Source organism: Triticum dicoccoides, chromosome 7A, assembly GCF_002162155.2.
Source record: "Triticum dicoccoides isolate Atlit2015 ecotype Zavitan chromosome 7A, WEW_v2.0, whole genome shotgun sequence".
Taxonomy (NCBI): Eukaryota; Viridiplantae; Streptophyta; class Magnoliopsida; order Poales; family Poaceae; genus Triticum; species Triticum dicoccoides.
This window is the reverse complement of record NC_041392.1, coordinates 450,439,002-450,449,282: the sequence shown is the minus strand read 5'-3', so window position 1 is coordinate 450,449,282 and position 10,281 is coordinate 450,439,002. Positions and strand designations below refer to the sequence as shown.

The 10,281-nt window shown below is 51.4% G+C and overlaps 1 long non-coding RNA gene and 1 pseudogene across 2 annotated transcripts; one reads left to right on the top strand and one right to left on the bottom strand.

The window, feature by feature from the left end:
• Nucleotides 1-3,829: 3,829 nt before the first annotated feature.
• LOC119332063 lies at nucleotides 3,830-6,136 on the bottom strand. 2 transcript variants are annotated; one of them, XR_005160794.1, is made up of 2 exons: nucleotides 5,748-6,136; nucleotides 3,830-5,269 (listed from the first exon to the last, which is right to left on the bottom strand). It is a non-coding gene; the product is annotated as an uncharacterized LOC119332063 (long non-coding RNA). The 2 variants fall into 2 exon arrangements; XR_005160795.1 differs by having other exon boundaries at nucleotides 3,830-4,768; nucleotides 5,748-6,135.
• Nucleotides 6,137-7,938: 1,802 nt separating this feature from the next.
• LOC119328074 lies at nucleotides 7,939-10,027 on the top strand (annotated as a pseudogene).
• Nucleotides 10,028-10,281: the final 254 nt, after the last annotated feature.

Sequence of the window (10,281 nt, the reverse complement as noted above, 5' to 3'; positions counted from 1 at the left end):
CAGCTCAACGCCAAAGCCAAAGATCTTTCCATTCAAGAACAGGCTATGGCTGCCACTCTTCGTAGCAAGGATAATGATATTTAGGAACTTGTGAGGCAGCGAACCCAAAAGTTGGAGGATGATCACCAGAAGGCCTTGGAGGCACAAACTTTGAAGCATGCCGCCAAGCTCAAAGAGGCCTATGACGAGGTTGCAGCCGCTACGACCGCCAAGCTCAAAGAGGCCTATGACGAGGTTGCAGCCGCTACGACCGCCAAGCTCAAAGAGGCCTATGACGAGGCTGCAGCCGCTACGACCGCCAAGGTAGAAACGGAGGCTCAGGTCGGCAAGCTGAAGGAGGAACTAGCCACCAGTGGCAAGGACATTGAGGCTCTCAAGGTTGAGGCGCAGAAAGTAGTCAACGCCTTGGGGGAGCTGCAGACACAGCTCTCGTCCAAGAGCCAGGAACCGGCCACTGCTAATGGTGTATTCCAATATCTGAAATCCAAACTTGACGGGCAAGATCAGAACCTCAAATCGTACAAGGAACGGGAGAAGACTTTGTCAGAGAAGCTCACTACTGCAGAAACCCTCCGAAAGGATGCTTAAGATGCATTGGACAAACTGCAGAAGATGTACTCCCTTTGTACAGAGGAGTTGGTCTATACAGCCGAGCGCATCTCCTTCCAGCTTGCAGTCATGGAGATGAAGAGCTGGTGTTTCCCTACTTCAGAGCATGAGGTTGCCAGCGCCAAATTGTCCAAGTTCTTCAATGGCTTGATCGAAGCGTTAAAGATGTATCACGAAAATAGGGATGCAGCTTTTGCCAACGAGTCCCGGAAGTTCGCCCACGACATGCTCCACACCGCGCTAGTCAGTCTAGTTTGCCACAATCCAGGGCTCGATGTCTCCAAGTCCTTCAAGAAGTTGCCACCGAACACAGACACTTCCTTCACCGACAAGATCGTCGCCCTCGTCTATGACAAGGTTCTCCAGGTCCCTAGGGTTCAGGGCGGCCACACCAATTAAGCTTGTCATCATATGAACTCTGCTGATCACAAGAACATATTCGACCTTATGTTAGGTCTTCGCTATTCTTGGGATGTAATAGAAATTTTAAGTAGGTGTATGAACTGATGCTATGCTTTTAGTTTATTTTGCTCGTTGTTCTCATACGATTGTGCACCCCACGCATGATGGGAGCTCGCCGAGGCTGACACTAGCCGCGGTGCTTCGGAGGCCAACCCCTAGCAGCCTGCGAGCATATGTGCCATCGGCAAGTTTCCCTTCAATGTTTTCGATGCAGCCGCCCGAACTATTGAGCGGACTCGAAGCAGACAAGGGCGCAAGCGATCACGGAAGAGTCCCTTCACGTTGCGGGTTCTCCATACGAGTACCAGGGCTTAAACTAAAGGCGTCGCAAAGAATAAACAAGATTTCGGAACCAAAAAGGTTTCACAACTTATCCTTTTCTTTAATTCACGATGGTTGCTGTCGCGGAGACGCGAACCCCCTCCTTTGCGCTGAAGCCTTGCACGTGGAGATCGGTCTTTGACCCACACACATTGTGGTCGTGACGTATTGCGACACGCGGTGAGGCTTGTCGGGAAAAGACAAAACTTGCCTTGTCGCGGTCCCCTTCTGCAACAATGTTTATTCACATAATTGGGCGGAGATCCGATGCACTTGCCGCGGCCCGTGGTCCTGCAAAATGTTCCCCTCGTAGGGCGAACGCTCGAGCCATCGGGCACGACTTATCGATGGAGTTGCGATGGGGTCGGCCTGTAGGTCCGACGTGGTGGACGCGCCCGGGCGCGCCCAAATTTGGGCTGGATATAAGGGGTGCCAATCATCCCAGGCATTTGAGGCCTATTTAAGAAGGCCGTCTGGGTCAAAATTTTGTGACCGGGCAGGCCGCCCATGCGTTTGGGGCCGGTTTGGGGCGCACAACTGTAGATGACTAATGCACCGATATGAAGGAAGGGAGTAATGAAATTGATTGTTCATTTTCGATTTTTTTTTAGGCTTTTTCAGGAGGGAAATGCTTGTGTGCGGCGTGCCGACGGAAACATCGCGCCACACACACTACGCGTCGGATCGTTTTCTTTAGATCGCCCCCGATCAAGCGTGCACACATTTCTCGGCGGCCCCACTTCTTATCCAAAACCCCACGTCCCATCCCTTCCTCCCCTACTTTTCAGCCACACATTGCACGCCCGCAACCTCCGTCTTCTCTTTTCTCTCTCTGTGCATCCCCTACCTCTCGCGCCATGGAATCCATTTTTAAGCGATGTTGCGAGCAAATGATGAAGACGGCGAGATGCATAGTGATGGAGAGACTGCAATCGCATCACCATGTGCTCCGCTGCTGGTTGCGCTATGCTGGGATGCGGTGGTCGCAAATGTTGCATCCAGTGGCGAGGGGTGCTGGAACCGGTGGTTCAGAATGATGCATCCAACTTTTTACTACGATCAGTCGACCCGTGGTTGAGGATGCTACCACCAGCGACTAGTCTTTGCTACAACCATGCAATAGAAATCTTCAATGGGTGGTGGGAGCTGCAACCGACGGACAGGAGCTGCATGCTAGCGGCGATGGCTGACGTCGAGCTGCAACCTAGGGCAACAAGAGCTGGATCCAGCAGAGCTGCAACCGGATGTTGGTGGAGCTGCATCCAGCAATGGCAGAAGCTGGGACTGGCATTTTGTTTTGCTGCAGCCCGATGGGAGTGGTGCTGGGGCAACGTGGGGTGGCATCTATTTTTTGCTGCAACCGGTGACCGAATTGCCGGAGCCGCGACCATCGCCAGTGAGGGAGTTGCAACCAACGAGGGTGAAAGCTTGCTGCATGTGTGGATCCGCGGGAGAAATTCAGGAGACGACGGCGACGAGGGCGGCGACAGGTGAGCACGCGGAGTGGTGCTTCGAGGTCGGTCGTGTGCTCGTCCATGGAGAGTGCGATGTCAACTGTTTTTCTCTGAGAGGAGTCATCACGATGAGGAAGAACGAGTGGGGAGGAAAGAAGATCGTGCGACTATCAAGCGTTTTAACACGCCGACGCCTATCAGTGCCCTTTCAGGTGACACCGCAAGACCAACTTTAGGTTCATGCGCTGCTGTCCGAACTCATCTTTCATCTAGAGAATGTGACCCCAGAGTTTCCCCTAAAAAAAGAAATTAACCCCCGAAGTAATCCGGATGGGTTTTATTGATGTAAGGGTCGATTTCACTCCACGTGAATGTAATGTTCCTGTTCACAAACTTGCTAGCCATGGTGCTAGGGCACTGACCGGAAGCCAGCTTGTGTGGCTTACTAATGGATGTTAATGGCTAGTTAATGGAATGCATGGTGTTCCACATAAAAAAAGGGCAAGGGTAAATGTGTAAAATGCAACAGGCAAAATTAAAAGGTTGGGCGAAGGACCGAATCATTCCCCCCACCCCCACATGGGGACAACTACAATAGAATCTGGGCTTGTGATAGAAAAATAGAAAAACGGATCTAGACCATTGGATTGAACATGCATGGTACATATTGTACTGGAGGGAACCAGACCTCTTACAGTACTTTTTATGAAAACCCCCCTACGAACACTTAGATATAAAACAGGAGTTTTGAAGTAACCACCTCAAGTTTCTCACATCAAATCATTCTGTCCTTAGTAAAAGCAATTATTTTCAAATCTTCACCTCATTGATGCCTCCTCCCTTAGTTTTATATAAAATCTATTGCATGAAATCTGCAGTATATTTGATTTCGCTAGCAGCTTGTGCTACATCACAAATCATACAAGAAATCCAAACATGTTTTTTTAGAAGAAGTCCAAACATGTTAGTCACTAACGAGTAAGTGAACCTCACCACAAATATTTGAGTATATGGTCCTTAATACTCCACTTCAAGCAAACATACATTCTGAACTGCACGACTCCAGACAGGACACAACAAAATAGACAGACATACATATTACATTGCTTGAGAGGATAATTTTGCGTACATCATGGGTAAGACTAAGTATGAATGACTAAACTAATCACAGCTCAAGAAGCGTTGCCATTAAAAAACTGCATCAACTTTGCTAGCTTGCCTCCAGCCTTTGCCTCCAGTTCTAGTACTTTTTGCTCATCAAGCTTCTTCTGTTGTGATGCACACGTCACAGCACCACCCCGACCCTGCAGCCTGCTCCACGCCGTTGCGCCAGCCATGGGTACGATTTGCTACTTACTATGGTGCACTGCAGGTGATCTTTGTTTCGTCATACCAACGATCACACCCACCCAACCACGGCCACTGCAACTCTCTCTCCATAACCAATCTTTTCTCTGTGCTGGGCCAGAATGGTTAGCAGTAAAAATTATTTAGTAAAAAATACATGTTATGCACTTATGAGATCTCATTTTCTATCACAACCAAAACATATACTTTCAACCAACCTAAATTCAATTACTATTCGGTATTCACCACATGTAATGCCTATCTAGCGAGTATTACAGGTTGTGACCAGCGATAGAAAACAACAGGGACCTTATAGTTTTAACCATGGACATGGAAATCTCTCAGTTGTTTACTTTATCTCGTACTAGTTCGGCACCTATGGCCGGCAATAGACATGACACATGATAAGGTTGTATACTGTCCTATCACACATGACTGAATCATGGACTTTAACATGGAAAAAGGTAAGAAATTATATTGCATAATATTCAAAAGTGTGTGTACCACTTGAGAGAACGATTGTTTCTTTTTCGGTGTACTGGAATCATCAATGAGAAGCATTGGGGAATTAATCTCTGCAAATAAGGTAGAATCGCTGAAATCTTGATTTTGAGAACTATTGATCAATTGCACTGCTGCAAACAATTTTTTGCAAAAAACATCAGACAAGGGATTATCAGAATCATAGGTACATCAGCGTATTCCTTACTTCCTTACACCAATGTTCTTTCCTGATAGTGCTGGTCCTGGTGTGCTAATGCCGACATTTTTACTTGGCACTCCACTCAAGGTGCCTCAGATTACAATTAAAATGGATGTATATTATCGGCTTTAATACTTTGATAGCCAGTGTATTTGTCGTGGCTATTGTTGGAACTGGGAATACTATTCTTGCTTGCTGGCCTGCTTAATGCCACCGATCATGTTGCTGTGGTTGCACATCTAAAGGTGCTTGGGACAAGTAAAAACCTTCGTGGTTGTTTCATGGTACCTCCCTTTGCAACATTGCTAGTGATTCTGTTTTCCTCATAATCTGAGGCGGCTTCTGTATATGCATATACCAAAGTAGTACCTACCTGATCTACATATCAAAGATTTAAAGAGAGCTTCATAGTTTTCATCTTAAAGATAAGATCATTCTATTAGTGGAAAAATCCGAAGTAACATGAATCAAAATTGCGATATGCTGACAAATGGGGCCATTTCAATTTGTTTGCCAAGTAAAATGAATTACTTTCTTTACAGCTTGTCAAGCTATTGACCATGTATCCGTACTACAGATACTAAGGTTTTTAGTGATTGTCCTAAACTTCAAGGCCCTATGATTATCCAATCATCCTCAACCTCCCAGCTTGGTTCTCCAAAGTACTTATCAATGAAACAAAAGTTGCAAATTAGAGTACCAAACCACCACGGACAGTAGAAACACACCTTCAAATCGAAGTTACTAAAATGTATCATTTACACAAGAGCAGGTTTGATATGAACAAGTAAAGGAAAATAGAACTATAGAGATGAATAAATTTACTTGAAAGTAAACATCGGAGTATTTACCAGGAAAATGAATCACCATGTTGAAGATTTGTAGGTTCGCACGACGTCGCATAACCGGTCGGGAAGGAGCTGGCAACCGGCTTGCCGCCGACGAGGTGGGAGGAGCACACGAGCTGACCTGGAGCCTGAGAGAGAGAGAAAGGATGCGAACAACTGACTGCTGCTGGAGATTCAGATCAGACGAACTCCGATCTGATCTACCTCAAACAGCGCCTCCAGCGATACAACGACCAGGAGCCATCGGAGAGATGGTAACTCCACCATGCATACTCGCCCAGCTTAGGGGAGGGATATGGGCCGCCGCCGCCGTCGCCGCAGTCGGGGGAGATTTTGTGTGCTGCCGCTGCGTAGGTCATTTGGACTTGAACGACGAGGACAGCAGGACCAAATTAGCTTGCAGCGAGGGACCTTTTTACAAATTGTGCGCACAAACTGCTCCACTCCTATCTGGGCCATCAATCTCGCATCTGAGGCCAACTCCACCGCATGACCCCATTTTGTCCGGCCCCGTCCATTTGAAGTAAAACGGACAAACGAGGCGGCCCAGCGCGCGACGGCTCGGACCCATCTGGTCCGTTTTGTGTCCGAACCGACCCATTTCGAGCGCAAATTTGCGCCGGGTTTGGGTCGTGGCGGACAGCGAACGGACACTTCGAACGTCCGTGTCGGGGCCGCGTGGCAGGCGGCCACCTACCTCCCATCCACCAACATAAATGCGCACGGGCGGGTGGCCTCACCTGTCATCCGCACTGTGAAGGGTCGCCGTCCTTCTTAAATAGGAAGCCGTGGACCGGTCATCGTCCACAGTTCCCACTCCGGCCCCTCTTTGCCCCCTCGAAACCCTACACCCTCGAAACCCTAGCCGCTCCCCGTCGTCGACCTCGCCGGCCGGCCACAGCCATGCGCCTTTGGAAGCACGACCGCAAGGGGAAGCACGACCGCGAGGCCGACTCCTCCTCGGGACGCCACCACGGCTCCGTCAAGAAGGAGGAGCCCGCATCACCGCCGCGCTCCTCCATTCAAGCCCATGCGCCTGCCCCCTTCACTATCGCGCCTAGGGCCGCCGGCGAGCGCGACCGGCGGTACCTGGCCCTCGATATGTGCTGGCGGTACTGGGAGACGAGGACGCCGGTCCCATGGAGCGACGTGCATCTCCCCAACAACTGGTACCTCTCCGCGGACCGGGTCCCCGTCCCGCCGGTGCTAGCGAGCGGTCGAGCCAGGCGCAATGAGATCGAGCGCCGCCGCCGCCTCCTCCCCGATGATCTATTCCACGATGAGAGGTACGCCCCCGACTCCGTCCTGTGGGACACTTGGCTTCAGGACGAGCACGACGTGCGACGCGCGTCGTACTTCGCCGGCACGGTGGCGGGGCCGCGGCAGGCACGTCGGGAGGTGCGCGGGTGTACGCGTGTGCGCGGCCTGACGCCCACGCCGTCGCCTTCCCCATCGCCACCTCCACCACCTCGCATGACAGCGGAGGAGGAGGCCCGGATCATGGCGCATGTCATGGACGACTCCATGCACACGCACGATGAGCGCCAATGGCCAGGCCTCGAGGAGACGATGGCCCTCTCTGCGGCCGGTGACGTCGCCATCCCCGAGCCAAAGGAGGAGGTGATGGAGGAGCCGCTGGTGGCCGCCTTCCAGCTGGGCCTGGTGGGCCAGGGGTGGACCTGGTCATGCACGGCGGAGCAGATGGCGGCCGCCGTGGGGGGCAACTGGTGCCCCACGCCGCCGCGGGCGCCGGAGCGCGACGCCTCGCCTCGAGAGGAGGTGGTGCAGGCACCGGCCACCTTCTAGCCCACCGCCCCCGTGCACCGCGGACTGCCGGCACATCTCTAGACGCCGCCGGACTACGTCGACCTCTGCAGCGACAACGACGACACCGACGGCCACTGAAGACGGCGACGGCCAGGGCATGGACAGGCGCGGCAGCAGCGCGCGGGTGGCTTTTTGTTATTTTGTTTTTATGTTAATTATGAAACTGGGCCATTTGAGTGCGGCGTGAAACTGGGGCCGTTTTGTGGCTGTGACCTTTATATATTTTTTAAATTTTTTTAAGTGCATTTATTTACTTTTTAGGCATTTTATTTAAGTTTTTTGTTTTTTTAATCACGTCCACCCCGGACATGATTTGGGGTGCGGCCGCGCGCTGGGCACACCCACAACCCAATGGACAAACGCGGACATGGGCGATCGCATCGCCGCCCCAAGGGTGTGTTTGGTTTCTGTCACTGAGTGGAACGGCACGGGTCGGTTCCGTTCCCAGACCCCATTCCTGCGTTTGGATTGTCAAAGGAACCAGAACCACTCGATTCCAGGGAATGGCATATTCGCTGTTTATGCCGTTTCAAGCGGTACCTCGAAATCGAGCGGACCACGCGGAACCGCCCACTCCCACGACCTCCTTCCTCCCCCGCTACAGCAGCAAGGAGCCGCAGCCACCAATAACCACGGGGCATCCAGCATGAGCTGCCGGGCGCGTCCCATCCAACCGGCCGTCGCGCTTGAGCACGCGTCGCCGGGAGACGCGGTCGTGCGGTGTCGGGAGCGCCGCATCCAGCTGGCCGTCGCGCTTGAGCACGCGTCCCCGGGAGTCGCGGTGGTGCGACGTCGGAAGCGTCGCATCCAGCCGGGCGCCGCGCTTGAGCACGCGCCGCTAGGAGCTATGGTCGTGCGGCGTCAGGACTCAGGAACCGCTAGCTGCGGGGGGCGTCGCATCCAGCGGGCCGGCGTGGCGGCGTACAAGGACGCAGGATCCGCCCAGCGTCGGAGTGAGGGACAGGATGGATGGGGGTGGGAGGAAGCCCGAGGCGAGCTCCAGCCTCCCGACATCCTCCTCTTCAGCTAGCATGGTTACCGTGCTTTGGCGGCCGGTGCTTGGCTGCTTGCTCAAGGATGGTGTTGGCGTTGTAGGCAGCAGCAAGTTCAGATAAACTGCGCGGTTGTTGGTTCAGACTTCAGATTCATTAGCGTTCTGTCCATGGGAACCATTCCATCCTATCTTATTCTCTTCTAGCTAAACACTGAGATGGAATCATTCCGTTCCTTAGAAATGGAACGGTTCCATGACATTTCATTTGGTTTCGAAACCAAACACACCTCAAAGGGACAAAATCCCGTCAAATTGGACGTCGGATCATGCGGTGGAGTTGGTCGGATGGTTCAGATCCATTTTTTTTATTTTTCTATCACAGGCCCAGATTCTAGTGTAGTCCCCCCAAGCCCAATGGTCGGATGGTCGGATGGTCGGGAGGAGTACATATCCGTTTATCTGGAGTTGATGAGCAAGTATGTGGAGGCTTTGGCATTCGTAGACCTGAGACTGATCAACCAAGTCACTGGAGATGCGTGTACAATATGTGCAGAGAACAGGGTGCCGAATCAGTTCAGGTCTAGCAGCTTCGAAGAGGCTTCCTGGGGGCGTGAAAAGTTTATCAGTAAACGTGCTTTGAAAGATTCAGGGTATATCCGAGATAACCGCCTTGTTATTGAGTGTGTCATTACTGTGGTACACGAACTAAGGGTGTCTGAAAACAAAGAATCCTGCGAAATTGAAGTCCCTCCCCCAAATGCATTAGAGCATTTTGGCAAGATGCTGAAGGATAAGTCCAGAGCAGATGTGACCTTCGAAGTTAGAGGAGAAATGTTTCCTGCCCACAGGGCAGTGCTCTCTGCCAGGTCGCCAGTTTTCAAAGCGCAGCTAAGTGAACCCATGAAGGAGAACAAGATGCGGCACATAACCGTTGATCGCATGGAACCGGTGGTTTTCGAGGCTCTGCTCCATTTCGTTTACACTGATTCTTTGCCTACAATGGATGATCTTGACAGATCTGAAAGAAATGCCGTGGTCCAGCATCTATTTGCAGCAGCGGATCAATATGGTCTAGATAGGTTGAAGCTTATGTGTGAACGCATCTTGTGCCTGAACCTTGATGTCAATAATGTGGATGTTGTACTGCGTCTAGCTGATCGATACGACTGCCAGAAGCTCAAAGAAGCATGTGTTGACTTTTTGGTTCCTTCAGAGAGAATCGATGCTGTTGTGGCAAGCCGAATACGAGTCAATAAAGTTGGTTTCTCCCTCTCCATTAGCAGACTTGTGGGAGAAGAATACTCGTCCCCCCAAACGTTCCTTTTAGAACATGTGTAAGCTTCGGAGGAGAAGCAAGTTCAGTCAGCAGATGTGTTATCAGTACTTCTGTCAACAAAACCACTTGTATTGGTGATCGTAATTCCACCAGTAGAGTATTATGCTTATCCAGGCCCTAAGTGTCTCTGCCCCCCAAAAAAAGTCTCACGATGTCTCTTTTGTCTTTTGGTTGAAACTGTTAGTGATATGTTGCCCATGCATGTTTAAGCGTGTAACTGGAGTATGTAGGTCCCTTTTAATTCTGCCTATCTTGTCAATGGTGTGGACTAAGAGCATCTTCAGCCGTTGCCCCCCCCCCCCCAGGAGGCATAAAAATCGCCGCCTGGGGGCGAGCCGGCGGTATAATCGACTCTGGGGGTGGTTGGGCACCCAGCCGTC